Here is a 20662-nt window from a genome sequence, read left to right on the forward strand (position 1 = left end):
TCATATACATATATGCATAATCAAATATATACAGATATATAGGTATGCAAGTGTGTATGTTTATATAGGGGTATTTTTATTTTATAAAATAAGATTATACTATACCACATCATCTAAAATCTGCTTCTAAAATTTAATTTATTATGGAAAAAGATTTTTTGTCATCTTTACTCTTAAAGATTAAAGATGTTTTATTTTCAAATTGTTTGCTTTCCAGCATTATCAAAACAAAGTTTCAGGATGAACTTAAGTTTTAAAAAAAGCACAGTGCAGTGAAATGTTGACTATGAATTTTTTAAATAACACTTGGTCTCTTCTATTTATTTAGCAAAAATCCTCTTTGTGAAATTAAGAAACCAAAGAAAAAGCAAACTAAGGAATAAAGGAGTAGAAACGAAATAGGAAAATATCAAATTCTTCATATTTTTGATTATACCTATTTGTGCATATCAATGGATGTTGATTCTCTGTTATTAGAATGAGGAAATATCTGTAAATGGAAGGGAAATTTTATGAAAAAAATTATGAAACACCTGACATTTTCTGCTTCTTTGTATCAGAGATAAAGAACTGTGTTTCTAAGATTCTAATATTTGTTCGTGTCACACAGAAAAACTCATTGAAAAATTCCTATGTGGGAGCTCCAAGACTTTCATTAGGTAAAAGAGATGGAAAACAAATAAATTAACAGTAGTCGCCATGCGTTACTATTAGCATATTTAGGACAGCAACAATATGGTGCACTATTTTACTCCACCTGGAAAACATTGAATGAGTTGAAGGCATTCTAGTAGAAGATATGGATCGAGTATCCCTAGCAGACTCTTGTCAATGCCCCCAGATTTCTCCTAAATGAGGAAACTTTTAAGAGTAAATCAGCTATGCCACAGGACATTTCATCTACTTAAACATAAGTGAAAATCAAATAATTATTGAACATTGACCACATACCAGAAACTGTGGCAGACAGATTGTACTTGCTATACTGTTTCAGATCACTCACTGGTGTTCAGAGTGGAATTTACAGGAATAGTCAATGAAAAGTAATTGCATCAGCCCTGGCTGGTGTGGCTTAGTGGATTGAGCGCCACTTGTGAACCAAGGGGTCACTGGTTCAATCCCTAGTCAGTGCACGTACCTGGGTTGCAGGCCAGGTCTCCAATAATGGACACTCCAGAAGCAACCACACATTGGTGTTTCTCTCCCTCTCTTTCTCTCTCCCTTCTTCTCTCTAAAACTAAATAAATAAAGTCTTTTTTAAAAAGTAATTGTGTCAAAGAGAATAACAACAATGTTATAGGTGCATAGTTTAAGGACTTTATTAATTGGAAGTAAGTACACTGGCAAACACAATTTTTAATCAATAATTCTTATTATCTAAGTGTTATAACAAATTAGATATGTTATTTTAAAATTTCTGAGTATTTACAATAAACATAAAAGCAACCTTAAAATTGCCTGTATGAAAAACTTTCACTGAATAAAGTAATAGAGGTGAACAAATTCTTTTGTCTTCCTCAATTACCCCATGAAATGCTGTTCTCCTTTATCATCCATATTGTTGATTTTGAAAAATCAGCTACATTGAAGTTGATTTAATGTGCAACAGCGCTTTCCAAATAGATTTGTAGTAAATAAATAAGAAAGGATTTCATGTTGTGAAGTAATTTCTAAATTGGCACTCACTCAGACGAGGCAAGAAATCTCAGCTCTGCTACTAATTGACTATTGAATCTTGTCTTTTAGGTTCCTGTACTCTCTGTTTCCCTCTTTGTAAGGTGAGGAAGGCAACCTAAGACAGTGGACTCACAGGAAAACAAGACAATGGGATGCTGAGGTACAACTTGTAGATTAGAAACTCATTCGGCTGGAGCACCCTTTTGTGGGTAAATACAGAATATTTTCTTTGGTAGCCTTGTAATTAAGAGAGGAAATTATTAGAATATGTGAGCCTTGTTTCTATTTTTAGGAATTATGATTACCCTTTGTAGACTCTTTTCCTTTTTCCTTTTCTTTCTTTTCATATAGAGGTGATTTATCTTTTAATTTGTTGTTTCATCTGAGGATTTTTGTTTGTTTTCTTTTTATACTTTGCCAATATTTAGAGCAAAATTGTTTTCATTTTCTTTCCTCGCCTTTTATTTTGATTTTTCCTTTGCACTTTCTCTGAGTTGATTTCCTGCAGTGTCATTTGGGCTCTTTAACAGCAATTACCTACTTTAATTTCTTATATTACTTTTGGAAATGAGTGGAATTTTTTTTAAATGTTTTATATGTATATCTCCTATACCACAGTAAATGTTTGTTGAATGACTGATTCTCAGCCCTTTCTCATCTTGTTGATTCATGGCTCTTTTCTATAGATGCCAATCTTTTTTGTATCTTGCCGAGAACCTGTAATTGATGTTCCAAATTAATGTTAAAAATTTCCTTTCTTTCAGAAAATAATTTTCAAAATTAAGCTCTTGTTCTCATTCATTATGACAGTGCTTGCCTTTTCTAAGGTCTCTTTTTTATTAGTTTGCTTGTTTAGTTTGTTGAATATTCAGTTACCCTAGGATGTGGTGTGATGAGTCTGGGCTTAGACTTTGGTGGAGCTGAAACTTTTATCCCCTTTACTGTGTGCTTATTCTGCTCTAGGGCACTATAAATGTCCCTGCTTGAATCTAGACCCGGAGGCCAGGTTGATGCACAAGGATTCTAATTCACTTTGTGATATCCAGTAGAGATTTATTGAAAGTTGGGCTGGTGGACCGAGGCTCACTCTCCTGCAGGTTCTCTGAATTCAGAGACCCCATGTTCTTTTCTCAGGCTATGGAGAATCAATGTTGTAGCTGGACCAGTCCTTGTGAATCTTACTATGATTGCAAGTACCCTTAGCAATAACAATCAGGAAACTTTGAAAGAGACAAAGTGTATTACATGCAAGATCTGGAAATTACATGGCACACGTTTGGCCATACAACAAGGTCACAGGGGGAGAGACAGAAAGAATGAGAGACGGGCTTGGGGTTCTGCTTTCATTGGAATCAAGGATAGGAGTCTAGGATTTTGCAGGCTCATTCTTCTTTGATGAAATTAAAACATAACAGTGGGATTTTAAAGTTGGGAAGAGAAAACACAAGTGGCTCAAATGGTCACTTAATCAAAATCAACCAAAATCTCTAAAAACAAAGCAGTTAGGAGTGCTGGCTTCATTATGTAGTTATGTGGCTGCCAGGGCGTCCTCCTTGAAGTGGGTGCCTCAGCAATCAAAGCTTAAGTGAGGCACTTGATTACAAAAAAAGAAAAAACAGCGGTCAGGGCTTATACTTTATTCTTAACTAAAAATAATGATATAAAACACTATACCTCAAAGCATGCAGTGCTTCTGGTGTTCTTCCTATTTTTTCTGAACAAATTTTCCTTTAACAATTTAAAATCATGTTACAGTGTGTGTCTCTGTCCTAATTCCTAATCCTAATTCCTGCCATATCATTTTCTGGGTGTTGTATCATCGAAGGGATATACACACATACAACACACACACACACACACACACACACACAGAGCTAATGGAAGTGGAGTGGGGTGACTGGCTTGGTCAGCAAATATAGAGGCCGAGTATTTAGGAGTATGAATGGCCATTTTGTGTTTCATGGGATTAGAGAGGAGCAACAGGATAGTGCTCAGAGCAGTATCTTTCTCAAGCTCTTTTTTAGGAAAAATGGGGAGGTGGGTGGAAAGGGAGGGATGAGGGGCTTCTCTGTGGCACTCAGTGCAGAGGGTGGAGGTGTGGTGGGTAGTCTAAGGATACATTTCTCGGCATATCATCATGGACATGGAGCTAAATGGGGATGGGCCTGGATTTTCAGAAATAAGTCTCTTTTACATTGTTTAAGTTTTTGACATTTTAGTCTTTTTAAAGTATTTCCATGGATATTTACTGTGAAATTGAGAGGAGGCACATCATTCACTACAGAATATCTACATGTAAACACATTTGAAGCTCATCTTAAATCAAAGCCACTATTTCAGATTGAAGGTTATATATGCCCATTTTTTCCTCTGTTTTCTGTGACAGTTACTACCTTGAACGATAAAAATTTGAGTATACTGAAAAACTTTCATAAAGAAATGCAAAGTCATAGCTGTAAAGAATACAGGACCTCAGCTTTTATTATTAGTCTACTTTTAAATTATTCCAGCTCCATAAAATGTAAAAAGCAAGGAGAATCAGAGAAATTCCTTGTTTAAATTTTCAAGTAACCATTTCCAAATTTTCACATATTTATATTATATCCTGCATCCAATTGTAAATAACATCTTATATTTATTATAAATAAATGCATAAATAGACAAGACATAGGAAAGAACTTTGAGTTTGAAATCAATAATTTTTAGCTCTACCACCATCTATATTATGACAATGATAATGAATCATAAAATGATAAAACTTTAAAAGACCCTTAAATTTAGTTGGAAGGATAATTCAATGTACTATAAAGTACAACTTCTTTTGCTAAATTTAAAAATGTGGTATCCCCTCACAGAATATGATAACTCCTCCATGGCATATTTACCACTTTTTATTAATAATCACTGGAATATATTTTGTGATTGAAACTGGTGTAGGGGTCATCAAGCTTTAACATACATAATTTGTCTCTGAAATTATAAGAATATAATATTAAACAATATAAAACTATAACCTAGAAACCTTCCATCCCCTCAGTTAAAAGTAAATTATCTAGAATAACCTGTTGATTTTAGACAAAGCAAAAGTCTTAAAAAAGTACACTATTTTGTCAAATGTTGGACTACTTGTAATGGAAGGACCCAACAGGGCTTTGGCTCAGGTTTTCACAACAGCATGCATCCTAGCAAGACAGGGTCCTAAACTGATAGTATTTGATCAAGACTGTGCTCTTTTCTGGTTTTCCTTTGTTGGTATTGTTTTGAGCTGCTCTGCTACCCTTGTATCTTTCACCCTAAATATCACAAAGTGGTTGTTCCAACCCTGAGCATGGCACTTAACCATAGTCATACGTAAAGAAGAGAGACTAATAGGAAGAGGTGGTGCTTGTTTGGAATAAATCACCTATGTCTTATTAATCTAGAAATAGATTGTATGATCACCTCTATTTACAAGGGAGTCAAGTGCTTCTTTTTTTTCCTATAAGTAGGACATCAACATGTTAAGCCAGTACCTACCTCACACATACACTTGCATTACCGTTGATATGAATGAATATTTGTAGCTATAGTCAAGAGAGGGTAAATTAACAGTATACTTTGTTTATGTCATCCTCAAACAGTAAAATGGTTTTCTTAAAATTTTTTTGCCCACTTCATAATTATTCTAGTACATATAATCATTTCTTTTTAAATCAAAAGTTCTATTAATATTGATCTCTTCTCAAATATCAGTGACTGATAAATGATATTCTATAGTAACAGGGATTTTTTACATACTTATAAATTAGTCATGCTCTTCTAGGCCAAATGAGTGGCACATTTGAATTAACTTACACATGCTATGCTTATTTATTAAAGCTTTATAAATATCAGTGACCTTTGACTGTATTATAAGCTAGAAATGTATTTTTTAAATGAAAACATTCCTAAAAAGAAGATTATAAAGATATTAGGATATCTCACAGTATTTGAAAAATGAAAAACTTTTATTTTGGACTACCCTTCTATAACAACATTATTTTCCTCAAATGACTGATAAAGGCTGAGTATCAACAAAATTCTGACATATTATCTGGAAAGTATTTAAACTTCAACAGTCCTATATTTTTAAATAAATATCTATTTATGCCTTAATGAACAACAAGATTGGGGTTATAATTAACACTTTATTGTGGAATTTGAAATGCCTAATGAGAACTTGTGGCTGAAAAGGTGGAGAAGTGCAATTAAATTATCTTCATAGACAAGGGTTCTCCTTAAAAAAATATTTTTAATACATTAACAAGCACAGAAAAATGGCCAAGAGACCCCTCAAAGAACTGCTCCCTAGAGCACTATTTTAAAATGTTTTCTCTTAGTGTTCTTTTTTATCCTTATGATATCATGTTTCTCATCAGCTCTCATATAATTAACAAGTAGAACTCCATAAAAGGGAACTATAAGTAAAAATAATTAAACTATCTTTTTTTATGAAAAACAATACTTTTAAAAGATACTGTTATTCCTGGCCAAAGTCTGATGTACAAAATTATGAAACTGGTTATGAAAATCTTGTATATTGGACTATGAATTATTGACTGCAGATAGGTTTTTATGAAGCTTTCTAAAATCTAGAAAACAGTAATTTTCACCAATTTTTAAAATTGTTTCATGAAAGAGACATCCAAAATGGTATGGATAATGACCTATAGTTTACTAGAATAAATCTGATAAATAGATGGACAGACCATGGAATCCTTCAATAATCACAGTGAAAGGAACTGTAGCAATTTTCACCAACTAATAGATTTGTACCCATATTGACAGACTATATATATGAACTGATAAAATTTTCAATGAAAATAATTAAGTTAAAAATAAAATTGGATTTCTAGAATAGTAATATTTTCTAAGATGCGTAAAATATTTAAGAACACGGACTCAATTGAAACTATGATTACACAGATTCAACTCTAGCATCTTTTCCTTTCAAGCTTTCATTTGGTAGGACTGCTCCTTGCATAATACTAGATGGTAAAATTCACATTCTATTGAATATTGTATTTTTAATAATGTGAGTGGCACATTTAGAAATTGTAAGTGACTAATACTTACCTTCTCTGTGTCTCAGTACTCTCAACTGTAAAATGCATATAATAATACTAATCTTGTGAGTTTACTGAGGATTAAATGAGATAATATATGTGAAGAGTTTATTTCATTTTATTTTTTATTTATTTTTTCAAATACATTTGTCTCTGCCTACCCCCCACCACTTTCCCTTGCCCCCTCCCTCCTTCCCTCCCTCAGTCCTTCCCCTTTGGTTTTGTCCATGAGTCCTTGCTATCTGTTCCTTGACTTCCCCCTCCCCTTCCTTTTCCCCGCCCCCCTCCTTCCTTCCCTCTTGTCTCTGTTTGTGAAGCGTTTATTCATGTGTCTTACATATAGTATGTGTTTACTTATTAGGTGTTATTAGTAAGTGCTGCCCCATTAGTAAAATAAATATAGACCATCAATTCAACACTTCCCATTTTGTCTCCACACCATCACCAGCCTTTAATTCATCTTTATTCATTCCAAGGTTTCATAGAAAACACTTCTTTCTGAATTTCCAAGTTGAAATCAGACATGAATAGTGACTCCAATATGCATTTTAAATGTTATTTTATGTGGTATCACAAACCACCCTCCTCTATTTTATGCAACTTTCATATTAATAATATCTGCCATGAAAAGTCTAGGTTATGGCAACAGTCTTTTGTATATATGAAGTTCTTGAGAAATGTCTAAATTCTAAAACTAAATCCTTGATGTTTAGGTGCACACACGCATGCTTGCTTGGAGACACTTTAAACAGAAAGTAAATTGACATAAAATGATAAAACAGGGCTCAAATGAGGTGAAAATGGGTGGAGGTGGACAAAAGAGCGAGAATGGAGACATCTGTAATAGTATCAATAATAAAAATAAAGTTAAAAAAGAAAAAGAAAATGCCCTATAATACCAATGCTATAAGTGCATTACACTTAAATTATACAGATTAGATGGGTAGAGAGTTTTCTTTGTAAAATTTTAAACTATTGCTAAGATTTTGGGTAGGCTTCGAATAACCCTAAAAGTAATTCATTCCCTACACCATGGTTTCAGTTATATGCTATACATTTAATTTTTTTTACAAGTTACCCCTAAAAATGGTGCATTTTTGAGTCCAATGTTAGGATAACATATGAAAGGTTTGGGGGGAAAAAAGCAGGAAAATAGAAAATAGACACTTAGATTCATTAAGCTTTTCACATTATTATCTTTATTAAATAATTCCAGAGAATTAAGACCTGCATTTGCTATGTGTACAACTATATACAATTATGTGTATAATATGTACACGAAGTTTGTGAAAAAGACATAGCTGAAAGAAATTGTTTTCTTTATGTGCTTTATTATGCTTAGAAAATTCAGCATTTTATCTATCTGTATTCACACAACCTCAGAAAGGAGAACAATTTAGCCATTGAGCATATTCAAGTATTATTAGCTTTTTTGCTTTATGTACAATTTTTAAAATTTTCATGCAAAATAAAAGCACATTTAGTAACTTTTCGATTTGACTTACAAAATTTAAATTCAATCCTTTATAACAATGACACTGTCTAGTGTTACCTTCATGTTCAGAATGCACAAAAGTTTAGCAAGAAATGTAGCAAACCTCAAAACAAGGTGCTACAAAGTTGCTTCTAGAGGAAGGGATTAATCAAAAAACATGTATGAATGACCTATGGACGTGGACAACAGGTGTGAGGATGGACTGTGGGAGGTGGGGGTGGGCTGGGTGGAGGAGGGCAAAGGGGGGAAATCTGGGACAACTGTTATAGAATAAACAAGAATTTTTGTAAAAAGTTGCTTCTGCTTCAAAAGAAAACAAGTGTCCGATAGAGTAATTTAATTTAACATACTTTTACAGACATACTGCTAAAGAAAGACAGATTTAGGAAAGCAGTTACATCTGCAGAGAAGGAAACATCATGTTACCGACAATCGATTATACATAGAACATTTGACAAACACACAGAAAACAACTATGGCATCATTTACCAGGGTACAAAACCTTGCACAAATCTTTTTCTAAGTACATGCATAGGTAATGTTCTGGAGCCCAAGCAGATTATTAATTCTAAAATTAAGTATCTAATAGTAAAGGCAGTGTCTACTACAATTACATAAATTTTAAAAATTAAAAAATAAAAACTTGGAGTTACATTTCCATTTTAGTAATATGATATAGTATATTATACTATATCCTTGATTCACATTCAGAAATGAGGGCTTTTTTTTAAAGGGTGCATTAGACAAATATTTCAGACATCATGATGTGAGCTGCTTCCATATCATTTCATGAAAAACTGATTGACCATTATTTTCTATTGAAACAAGTACCCATTCAATCAATTTTCTGCCCCAGTCAGGTTATTAATCAGTCACTACTTCTCATTTAGTATTCTGCCTGTGTCAGCCTCGGAGGCAGGAACTGAGATGCAGAAGGAGTTCCCTGCAGGCGTTTCGTGTATTGCTGGCAGAAGAGTGAGGTGTGCCCCAGTCCATCTAAGGCACAGCAAATTGCGTAACGTCATTACCACTTTGCAGTGTCTCCCATCCCCCAGCCACACCCCACTAGGAAATATCCGAGTGGGAATCAAGCCCTTGAGCGTCACTACACTTTCACTCTCCTTTGTGAAAACACAGAAGACCGTGGTCATCGTATCAAATCCTGGAACTTTGATCCTTGATTTTTTTTTTCTTTTTTTTTTTTTGGAGCTGTAGCTGAGCCGTCAAACTGGCCTTCACCGTCAGTCATCAGTGCATCATCCGAGCAAATACTCAGAATAGTTACCAACATTTCTGTCACTTTTTCTCCAACAAACAGCAAAGATCATGTGAAGACATCCATAAAATCGGGCAACTGGTAAGGATGTAGAGAACAGTTAAACTGCCAAATAGTCATCACATTATTTTCACTCTTTAATACAGCAGCTTTATTATTATAGACATCTAAGTAATTAGGTGACAAAAAACTGTCATTAATGCCGGGGACCCTGTAGTTTGACTTTTCCTGTACATTCTACAGCCTGCATCTTGAACGTCATGAGCTCTAATCACTTATAACAAATTATTGTCTTATGGTTTCACAAAAATTCACACACTGCTGTATAGCTATAAAAATCAGAACATCCTCAAACTGTACTGGCTAAAATGAATCTGTAATTTCTTAGTTACAAATCTTCAGTAGGATCAGACCATAACAAGCCGCACATTGGTCCACATGCAGATGTCTCTTTAAATCTGCTGACAATCCTATTATCATCCAGTGTATGTATTTCTGGTAAAAGTCTACCGTGAACACAAAAATTAGTATCGAGTTAAAAGTTCAGGAAGAGGCAGGCAGGCTCTAAAAAAGCTGCATACAAGCTTCATAGACTCTTTTTGAATATTTCATTTTACACTTCCATTTAAAGGTAAAATGGTCAGTAAGGTGTCTGCATTCATGATTGTCTCTTAAGGAATAACATAGATAGGCATAGAATCTTCAGGACACATAAATATAAGACACACTCTAAAAAAAAAGAAAGAAACAACTTATGTCCACATAATAATCACCAAGAAAAAGGTATCGTACATTAGCTGGTACCCTTCATATTTCAGAAAGTTTCCTCAGATCAAACAATTGACCATAAATGTCACCACACTACACACTGCCATCGGGGCCTCTACTTCTGTTACGGTTTTCTGTCTCAGAAGGAATGGCAGCACCCTCATTGATAATTCTAAGTGCAATTTCTTCATCTACCCAACCTTCTTTTACTAGGTAGTTTTCTAGAACATCAACCCTAGGTATCCCTTTTGTATCAAATCCTTCTTCAGATGTCAAGCGATGCGCGGAGATGCATTCAGGCCCAGGATCGGGTAGTGGGATTGGGTCTTGGGTCCCAGGGCTCGGCTAGGTGCTGAGCAAAGCCTAGTCAGGGGTGGTGGGGATCGCAGCTATTAAAGGCAAGTGGGAGGGCCGCCAGGGAGCATGGCAGAACTTTGAGCATTAATTTTTTTTATTGCTTGCAGTAATGAAGTAATACAATAAGGCAATTGCACAATGCTTTAACCCGATGTAATGTTCATTACACAGATACCATTTTTCCTATTCATACTCAATTATAAAAACTTGAATTTCATTGCTCTGACAAAATATTGATTTCACATATTAAATTAAAAAGAGCTAATATTAATCAAGAATACATACATTTCTAATAATTTTTAATAGTGATTTGTTTTAATCTGCTGAAAAAAGTCAGTATTTTCATCCATGTTCCAGAGATGATAGAAATAATATAAAGGCATTGTTAACATTAAATTCTTAAGTTGTTGCTACAAAATGACAAAAATAGCTTTAGCAAAGTATGTTAAAGTTGTGCATCATTACTTGTAATAGAAGGGAAATAAGGAAACTTAATCTTAAATTGGTAGTAAGAAAATTAATGGCCCTCTTTTCTTTCTAAATTATACTGATAGCATGAATTAAAACTAGTTTAATAGTCTTTACACATTATGTTGATATGAGATCATAAAATCTATTATTAAATATCCTTCAGCTCACTAAAATCAGTCATTGAATAAGGAAACCAAGGTTTACAAATCTGACAGTGGTCAACAGCAAAATCCTGAGCATATATTTCAATTTCTATTACTACTTCAAAACATTAAAATATGTATGGAAGGACTTTGACCTAATAATAGATCATCCAACCAATGCAACAAATCGCACATCAATGGACATAATAGGCATATCATATCTCTGTAGAATAGTTGTTGAAACTATCAACAGTTTTAGATATCACAAATTATATACTGTTTAAAAAATTTTTAATCAAAAACCTTTTTAAATATACTTAACTATATTGAGCCCAACATTTTTTCTTCTCTGTTATTATTTATTTATTGATATTTTTTTAGAGAGAGAAAGAAAGGAAGAGGGAGAAAGGGAAAGAGAAAGAGATAGAAAGTAGATTTTTTGTTATTTAGTACGTTCATTGGTTGTTTCTTGTGTGAGCCCCGACTGAGGATCACACCTGCAACCTTGACATATCAGAATAATGCTCTAACCAACTGAGCTACCTGAGCTACCTGAAAAAAAATACTTTTTAAAAATATTTCAAAGTATAAACTAAAATAAGTTAAATCTCTTTTCCTCGATATTTGCTGTAAATACCATAAAATACTAAAAATCAACAACAAATTGAAATTTTACAAGTAATTATTCAGTTTTTTACTTTTTTCCCAAAATATTTTGAGTAGAAACCTAAATGAAGTACTAGATATAGGAAGACAACTGCAGATAAGATAGTAAGTAAAACACCTCGAGGAATACATTCATTTGTTATTCAAATATAAAAAACTGAAAAATTTTTGCATTCAATACTTTAATTGAAAACAATGTTATTAATTATTCGGTTTGCAATAAATTATTTCATTTGGAATGACTCAGCGTCAGAAAAACAAATGGCAAACCCCTATCATGGATAATCAAAAGGCATATGATGATGCAATAAATAACTATGTATGGAATGTGAGAGATGCAATTTTTCTTTGCATAAAACTGTATTTTCAAATGCAACTCCATTCTATCAGTACTGAGACTTTGGTCCTGGATTAAATTAATTACAGGTCATAAATACAAAACCAGTATTTTTACCTAAAAATTGCATGATCAGACGGCAAACCAATTTAAATGAATGCATATTTCTAATTACTGTTATAAAGGTTTAGCCCTGGCCGGTGTGGCTCAGTGGATTGAATGACAGCCTGCAAACCAGAGTCACTGGTTTGATTCCCGGTCAGGGCATATGCCTGGGTTGTGGGCCAGGTCCCCAGTGGGGTCGCACAAGAGGCCACCATACATTGATGGTTCTCTCCTTCTCTTTCTCCCTCCCTTCCCTTCTGTCTATAAATAAATAAATAAATATTTTTTAAAAATACCAACTTTATTTTTCCTGCTATACAATCTATATGTTACTGAAAACAAGACATGAAAGATAATTGACCAAAAGTTAATCTTTCAAAGTTGGAAATAAGACTTGATTCTTGAGTGTTAAAGAGTAAGGAAAGAAGATCAAACAAATAAATAATCTCATATGCCAAGTTCTTTCTCAGACATTACAAAACCCTTATAGAATAACTGGGCACTTAAATATAACATCACCATTCAAATCTTTAGTAAAACTGAATGGGATTCTGTTCTTCTGAAAAATAAGATACCACGAAAGTTCAATTCTGTCTGCTGTACTGAACAGAGAAACCATTTACAAGACATAATGAAGCCAGAACCTCTTTAAAAATACATGAAGGGCAAATGTGTTTTCTTTATGAGCTTCACAAATTTGATGCCCGTTCTGATTTCTTTCTGTTGTAGCTTCCAGGGTTCCATTGATCTTGTGGTGTGGGAGGACTACTATGTTATGAGTCTGTTACCAGGAGCTATATGACAGCATTAATTAAGTTGTGCTTTAGGAAAAACAAAGCAAGCATGATGCATATTTGCCTTTCTGCCAATAAATGCTGTAGTATAGCAACGAGCAGGAATTCCTGGAATATTAAGCAGCTTGATTTTTCCTTTTTTTTTTTTTATTGTGTCATTTACTTTTTTTCTTTCCTTCTTCCCTCAATTCCTTCTGTATTTCTTTAGCTTTCAGCAATGGCTTCAACATTCATTATTCAAGGGCAGTTAGAAGGGACAGATAATAGATATGGATACATTACAACCCTTCCTTCACAGAGAAATTTAAGAAAAATGCATACAATAAAACTGAGCTTCAAGGACTATTGGGCTCCATGAGAAACTTTCTTAAGTAATTTGTATCGTAGTGTTTTGTTTGTATTTTGCTGGAAGGAGAGAAGCTGATCTTCATATACAGGACTGTTACTATTCTAAGGATCGTTACAGTCACTATTTTGAGAAAGATGGCCCCTCTTTTCATGATAGTCTAAGTATCTTTCTCTCATTCCTACTCTTTTTCTAAATGAGCTTTAACTTCACTTGTCAAATTGCCTTCTTTTCAGAAATATCTTCCATCACGATTTTTTAAATGAATAAGTTCACAGGTTTTAGGAAACAATGTATCTGTTCAGAGGTACAAAGCAAAGTTTAAACTCCTTGCATGTGCTGGCCCAGCCTCCATTTGCCTCCCCTGCCTTGTGTCCAGCCCTTTCTCCACACCAGACTGGTATAGACTGTGCTCTTGCCTGTGATGCGCCTTTGGATAGGCTGCTTTCTTTGCCAAAATCAATCTATCGATCCCCTAGTTTCTTGAGGATTCTTACTCCCTTCCCCAGGCCCTCCAGCCTGTTTCAAGTGAACTACCTTTCCTTTTTTTTTCCCCCTTGGCTATTATATTTTGTTATGCCAACACCATAGAACCCATCATATTTTATTTTTTAAATTATTTATATTTGGTCTCTAGTTGGCCTGTTGAGTTCCACAAGGATAGGTGCTGTGTCCTGTTTATTCGCTGTTATAGATACATATATTTATTATAGTTGTTATTTTTATATCAAGGAATACTTGCAACAAATTATTTTTCTACATTAATCTCCATCTTCCCTGCACCAAACTTCTGTTGAGGCAAATAACATACATGTTCTGTCCTATATCCCTGACACACAGGAATATTCACAGTGTGCCAGGGCAGGCATCGCTCTTGGAGCTATTCATACGATACTGAACAAGACAAAATCCTTGTCCTTTAGGAACTTTTTTTTTTTAGCAGTTAAATCATTCATGCTTGGGGATAATTGGATTATTGAATATGACAATAAAGAGATTTTTCAATATCAAGTGAATAAAATATTGAAATTTTGCATAACTAGTGACACTGGATTTGAAGAGAAAAGGAAGTCTACTTTGGTGCTTCTGGGTCACTTAAATGAAACACTTTAACCATCAAAACAAAATACAGGCTCTTTCTCTCTTTCTTTTTTACATCATTGATTATTTATTCATTTAGCAATGTGCAGAATAGCACAGTGTCAGGAGCACAGGATTTGGAAACTGACCAAATTTTTTAATTTTAAATATTTTATTTTTTATATTATTACAGTTGTCCCAATTTTTCTCCCTTTCCACCCATCCTACCTACTCTCCCACAGTTAATCCCCACATGGCTGTACCTACCTATGAGTCACTCATATATGTTCTTTGACTAATCTCTTCACCTTTTTCAACTAGTCCTGCCCTCCCCCCTTCCCTCTTACAGCTGTCAGTCTCTTTCATGTTTCTATGCCTCTGGTTCTATTTTGCTTATTAGTTTATCCTGTTCTTTAGATTCCACTTATAGGTGAGATCATGTGGTATTTGTCTTTCACCAAATGGCTTATTTCACTTAACGTAATTGTCTCTAAGATCTTCTCTTTAATTAATTTGTTCTAAATAATGTTATATGTTATTTACTTCTTACTTAGATTATGACTTTCTTGAATAGCTGTATATTTTTCCTAGAATATCTAATTTCATTGGCCTTATTTTGTTTCATAATAATTTATATAAGAGATAATTATCCTCAACAAACTACCTAGTTGACCCATTATATAATAACATATTTTTTGAAAGGACAATATTGATCAGACTTCTTAAACCTCAGTAAATCTATAATCCAGAGATTTTATTTACTTATTCTTAAAGAGAGGGGAAAAGGGAGAGAGAGAGAAACATCAACGTGCAAGAGATACATTGATCAGTTGCCTCTCATGCTCCCTAACCGGGGACCTGGCTTGCAACCCAGGCATGTGCCCTGACTTGGATTCGAACCAGCAACCTTTTGGTTCGCAGGATGGCACTCAATCCACTGAGCCACACCAGCCAAGCCCAGAGATTTTATTTAATTTCACTTTTGAGGCTTTTTCACAATTTATTGATTACTTGAGTTATTGTCAGCTTTGCTAAAGTAGATCTACCAATAATACCTTTTAGAAAAAGTATAGATTCTCTTAGTCCCTGAATTCCAAATCTGTTGTTCTTATACTCACACCCAATTGATAATTTACCTGGAAATAGAATTCAAGATTTAAAGAAGTTTAATAAAGATACTTAAAGATATCTTTAATAAAGATATTTTATCTTTTAATAAAGATATTTCTGCCTTTTCTTTAAATTTTCAATATCTCTGGGGACAAATCAGTTGCCCTTTTCTATCATATCTGCCTAAATTTTAACTGTATTCCCCACATGCTCTTATTTCTAAAAAAGAATTATATATTTCATACATTTTGTTACAGTGCCTATTATAAATAGTATTTGTACTATAATAGTTGCTCCAAAAAGATTATTAATAAGAGAATGATAACAATAATGTCTGATTTTATATCTGTGCTTAAGAAATAACCAAAAACCATTTACCCATACCCTACTTCTTAATTTAAAAATTGCATCTACTCACAAACCTGGCAGTCATTCTTTACCTTGCTTACACATACAAGCCATTCATGTAATTTGCTAACATTTATTAAGCACCTTCTGTGTGCCAGGCACAGTTCTAAGATCCAGAAATAAAATGAGGAAGGAAACACTCCTTACCTCAATGAGCTTATTTTCCAGTATCCTAGCAATAACAATTCTAAAGTATCTTGAAGTATTAACTTCTCTGCATCTTCATAGTTGCTATGGATTAAATGCCTGGGTCCTCCCCAAGCTTATATGTTGAAATCCTAATGTGGTGCTATTTAGATATGGGACCTTTGTGAGGTAATTAGGTCATCGGGACTGAATCATTATAAATGGAATTAGTGCCCTTATAAAAAGAAACAGACATGATCTCTCTCTCTTGAACCCTTGAAGATAAAGGAAGAAGACATCCATCTACAAAGCAGGAAGAGGGTTCTTACTAAAATGTGACCCTACTGGCTGCCTGATTTTGGACTCTAGTCTCCTAAACTGTAAGAAATAAATTTCTGTTGTTTAAGTCACCATACCGGGTACTTGTTGTAGCAGCCCAAGCTGATTAAGACAGTAGTCACTGTCATCACTTACTTGTACTACTAAAGTAGACTTCCTACGTATTCATCTTAATATCTAGATCCAAAAATCCTCCGACCTCACTAGATCCTACAGTTTACTAATGCCACATCTTCTCATCATTCACCTTCTCTCTTCATCTCCAATATTCATTTTTCTCTTTATTTTGCTTAATTTCCATAGCAATCACTCCTAGCATATATCTTCATTGCTTTTCTCCTGATTTGTCAAACGCTCCTGGCTAAATCACAACCCTCCTTAAAATTCATTTATCCAACAATTTTTTTTATTCACCCATGTAGCTAAGCATGGCAGGAGATAAATGCACACCCTCGGTCCTGCCATACTCATTACTTTTTCCTGTTTCCCATCACATTCACTAAGTTCCTTGTTGTTTAGGGACTTTTGTCTAGGCTGGTCCCATGCTCTGGAGTCTCCTCCCGGACTTTTTCATACGACTCTGCTCCTCATGCTTAGCTCTCAGTTCAAACATCACTTTCTGCAGAGCCCCTTTTTTACTGGTATTTTGAAACAGAATATGTATATCCTATTTTACATTGAAATATTTTATTTTCTATAATCATTCTCTCTCATCCTATTTTATTTTTATGTCACAAAATAAAAACAAAGGATTACAAAGGAACCAAGTTATATTAAAATTATTTTATTATGGCATTTAAAAGAAATTTTGTTACAGTAATATATATGTTGACTTATTAATGTATTTAATGCACATCTAATAATTATCATAATTTCTCAGTAATGAAAGATTAATGATAACTGGAGATATTCATAACAACTCTATATTAATACAAAAGTATCTGGGATTTTTCTTGGTGAACTACAATTACAGTTTACTCCTAATTAAAGGAAATGTTGATTTTCAGTTAGAAGGTTTTGAAAATTAAGTTTTTTCCTCATTTAAATGTATAGTTCTCTGACTGGTGTGAAGTGGTATCCCATTGTGGTTTTAATTTGCATTTCTCTGATGGCGAGTGATAATGAGTGTCCTTTCATATGTCTCTGTGCCCTTTGTATGTCCTCCTTGGAGAAGTGTCTGTTCAGGTCCTTTACCCATTTTTTAACTGGATTGTTTATCTTCCTGGAGTGGAGTCATGTGAATTCTTTATATATTCTGAAGATCAAACCCTTGTCCAAGGTATCATTGACAAATATGTTTTCCTATACGACTGGTTCCTCTTCACACCAGTCAGAAAGCCATAATAAACAAATCAACAAACAGGTGCTGGTGAGGTTGTGGAGAAAAGGGAACACTTTTCTCAAAGGAACATGTATAAAGGACTCATCGATAAAGCCAACAGAGGGGTAGGATTGAGTGTTGGATGTAGGCATTGGTGGGGTGGGGGAGAGTGGTAGGGGGAAAACAGGGAAAACTGTAGCTGAACAACTATAAAAAGTAAGTACACTGTTGGTGGGAATGCAGACTTGTGCAGCCACTGTGGAAAACAATATGGAATTTCCTCAATAAACTAAAAGTGGAATTGCCTTTTGACCCAGCAATTCCACTACTGGTCTTATACTCCAAGAGTCCTGAAACACCAATTCAAAAGACCCTATGCACCCCAGTGTTCACAGCAGCACAATTCACAATAGCTGAGTGCTAGAAGCAACCTAAGTGCCCACCAGTAAATGAGTGGATTAAAAACTGTGGTACATTTACACAATGAAATACTACACAGCAGAAAGAAAGAAGGAACTCCTACCGTTCAGGACAGCATGGATGGAAATGGAGAGCATTATGCTCAGTGAAATAAGCCAGGGGGCAAAAGACAAATACCACATGATCTTACCTATAAGTGGAACCTAATCAACAAAACAAACAAGGAGGCAAAATATAACCAGAGACATTGGAATAAAGAACAAACTGACCGTAACCAGAGGAGAGGGAGAAAGAGGAGGGAAAAGAAGGGGAAGCATCTTCAAGAAGCATGTATGAAGGGCTCATGGATAAAGCCAGTGGAAGGGTAGGATTGAGTGCAGGGGGTGGGTGCTGGTGGGGCGGGGGAGAGCGGTGGGGGGAAAATGGGGACAACTGTAGTTGAACGACAATATAAATACATACATAGATACATACATTTATAGTTTTCAATAATTGTACTCACAGGCTCTTTAAGAGTCAATGGGTCCCTAGTGAAAAACCTTGACTACTCCAGATCTCTCATGGTATGGATAAGAAACATTTTCCATCCTTAGGATTCGTCCATGTATGTTAGATGGGCAAGGAAACCTACACTCTCCACTCTCATTCCAGAGCTGAAAGGCCAAAAACTCAATCTCTGAAGTAAGTAACAACAAATGTAGATGTGAACGCACATTTAAATCCTGGCTGACAATTTCACCTGTGGCAGTGCTTTGTTAGATCCTAAAGAGAATCTAAAATTCTAAGTATCACATATTAAATTACACATCAAAACACTTGTACCGGCCCTACCACTGTTGAACTCTTTTATTTATTTTCTTGAGCCACTGACCATTAATTGAAAAAAAAAATAGAAGCTCTAAGATACTAAATACCTTACTGTGATTTTTGATAACTTTTTACTGCTGACCCTACTACACTGTAGACTTCAGGAAAGCGGGGACTTGCCACGTTCTTTACTCCACTATATTCCTTATGCAAACAGTGCTGCCTGGCATGTAGTAGGTGGCAAATAACATTTGTTAAAAATGAGTTAATGAATAAATTGACCAATATATAAAATCTATTTTATAAAAAAAAATACCTTTTTATTTGTATTACAACTTTAGAAATTTGAAAATAGTATAGAATGACATATCAATGAGTAAAATTCATAATTTTTAAATTGGTAGTTAACAAGAGGATAATACAAAACTCACAGACTATCATAAAGCTTACTAATACAAAAGTATGGTAGTGAAATTGTTTTCAATTATAAATAATGAAGAATGAATTCTCAAGTCCTGATTATATAAAATCTTATAGAGAAAAGTTTCAAATTTATTTTAGGACTCATCAAGAAAGTGTATTCACTTAATATTTGCATTTAGAAGAGTATATATAGAATATTCGGTTTATCTGTGACTAGAAAAGTAAACTGATCATTTTTCAAAATAAGATTGCCGGGGGAAAAATTTGTGTCTATTTGAATACCAGCAGCTAGAATCTAAGGGAATCTTCAGATCTTCATTCAGGTAGGTGGGGGAGGCACTTGTTTAAAATGAAAGGAGGCATTAGGAAGGCAGGTGGGAGGAATGAGTGAAATCATGTGGGCAGGAGCACAAGTGCCACAGTGGGAAAGGGAGATATTTGACCTTGAAGTGGGTGGTGAAGAGAAAGCAGTGAAAACTGTTTCAGGGAATAAAACTGAGAGGTGTGTGGGAGAAAACTGAGTTTTAAAAGATCTTTTACTGTAGGGCCAAGAAAGCCAAAATTGAAAAAGCACTAGTTCTTGTTCTCAGCTCAGTGAGAGCTTCTGTATATCTGGTCACCTCGTCATAGCGGTCATGAAGAATTTGTGTTCGATTGCAATTTAGGGCCATTCGTTCAAGGATCTCTCCTTGCATCGTGGGAACTTTATGAAATGTAACATTATTTAAAGAAGGGGAAGAATCATTCTACAGGAAAAACTCTATTCTCTATATTATTTCTTATCAAAGATCCGCCTTGATTCTCATGAGAACCATTAGTGTGGTTCAAAGGATAGACATTGAAATTGAAATTAGATAGTTTGGCTCCAGTTCTAGGTCTCCCATTTGCCTGCTATTCTTTTTTAAGACTTATTTATTTATTTTTAGAGAAGGGAAGGGAAGGAAAGGAGAAAGAGAGGCAGAGAAACATCAATATGTGGTTGCATCTCGTGCACCTCCTACTGTGGGGACCTGGCCTACAACCCAGGCATGTGCCCTACACTGGGAATCAAACCAGCGACCCTTTCTTTCATAGGCTGGTGTTCAATCCACTGAGCCACACCAGCTGGG

At 34.6% G+C, this 20662-nt stretch overlaps 1 pseudogene; it reads right to left on the minus strand.

The window, feature by feature from the left end:
• Positions 1 to 9159: 9159 nt before the first annotated feature.
• LOC129075747 (serine/threonine-protein phosphatase 2B catalytic subunit beta isoform-like) lies at positions 9160 to 20248 on the minus strand (annotated as a pseudogene).
• Between the last annotated feature and the right edge of the window lie 414 nt (positions 20249 to 20662).

Source organism: Pteronotus mesoamericanus, unplaced genomic scaffold (genome assembly GCF_021234165.1).
Source record: "Pteronotus mesoamericanus isolate MK-2021 breed Mesoamerican mustached bat unplaced genomic scaffold, CSHL_Meso_final contig_56, whole genome shotgun sequence".
NCBI classification, from domain to species: Eukaryota; Metazoa; Chordata; class Mammalia; order Chiroptera; family Mormoopidae; genus Pteronotus; species Pteronotus mesoamericanus.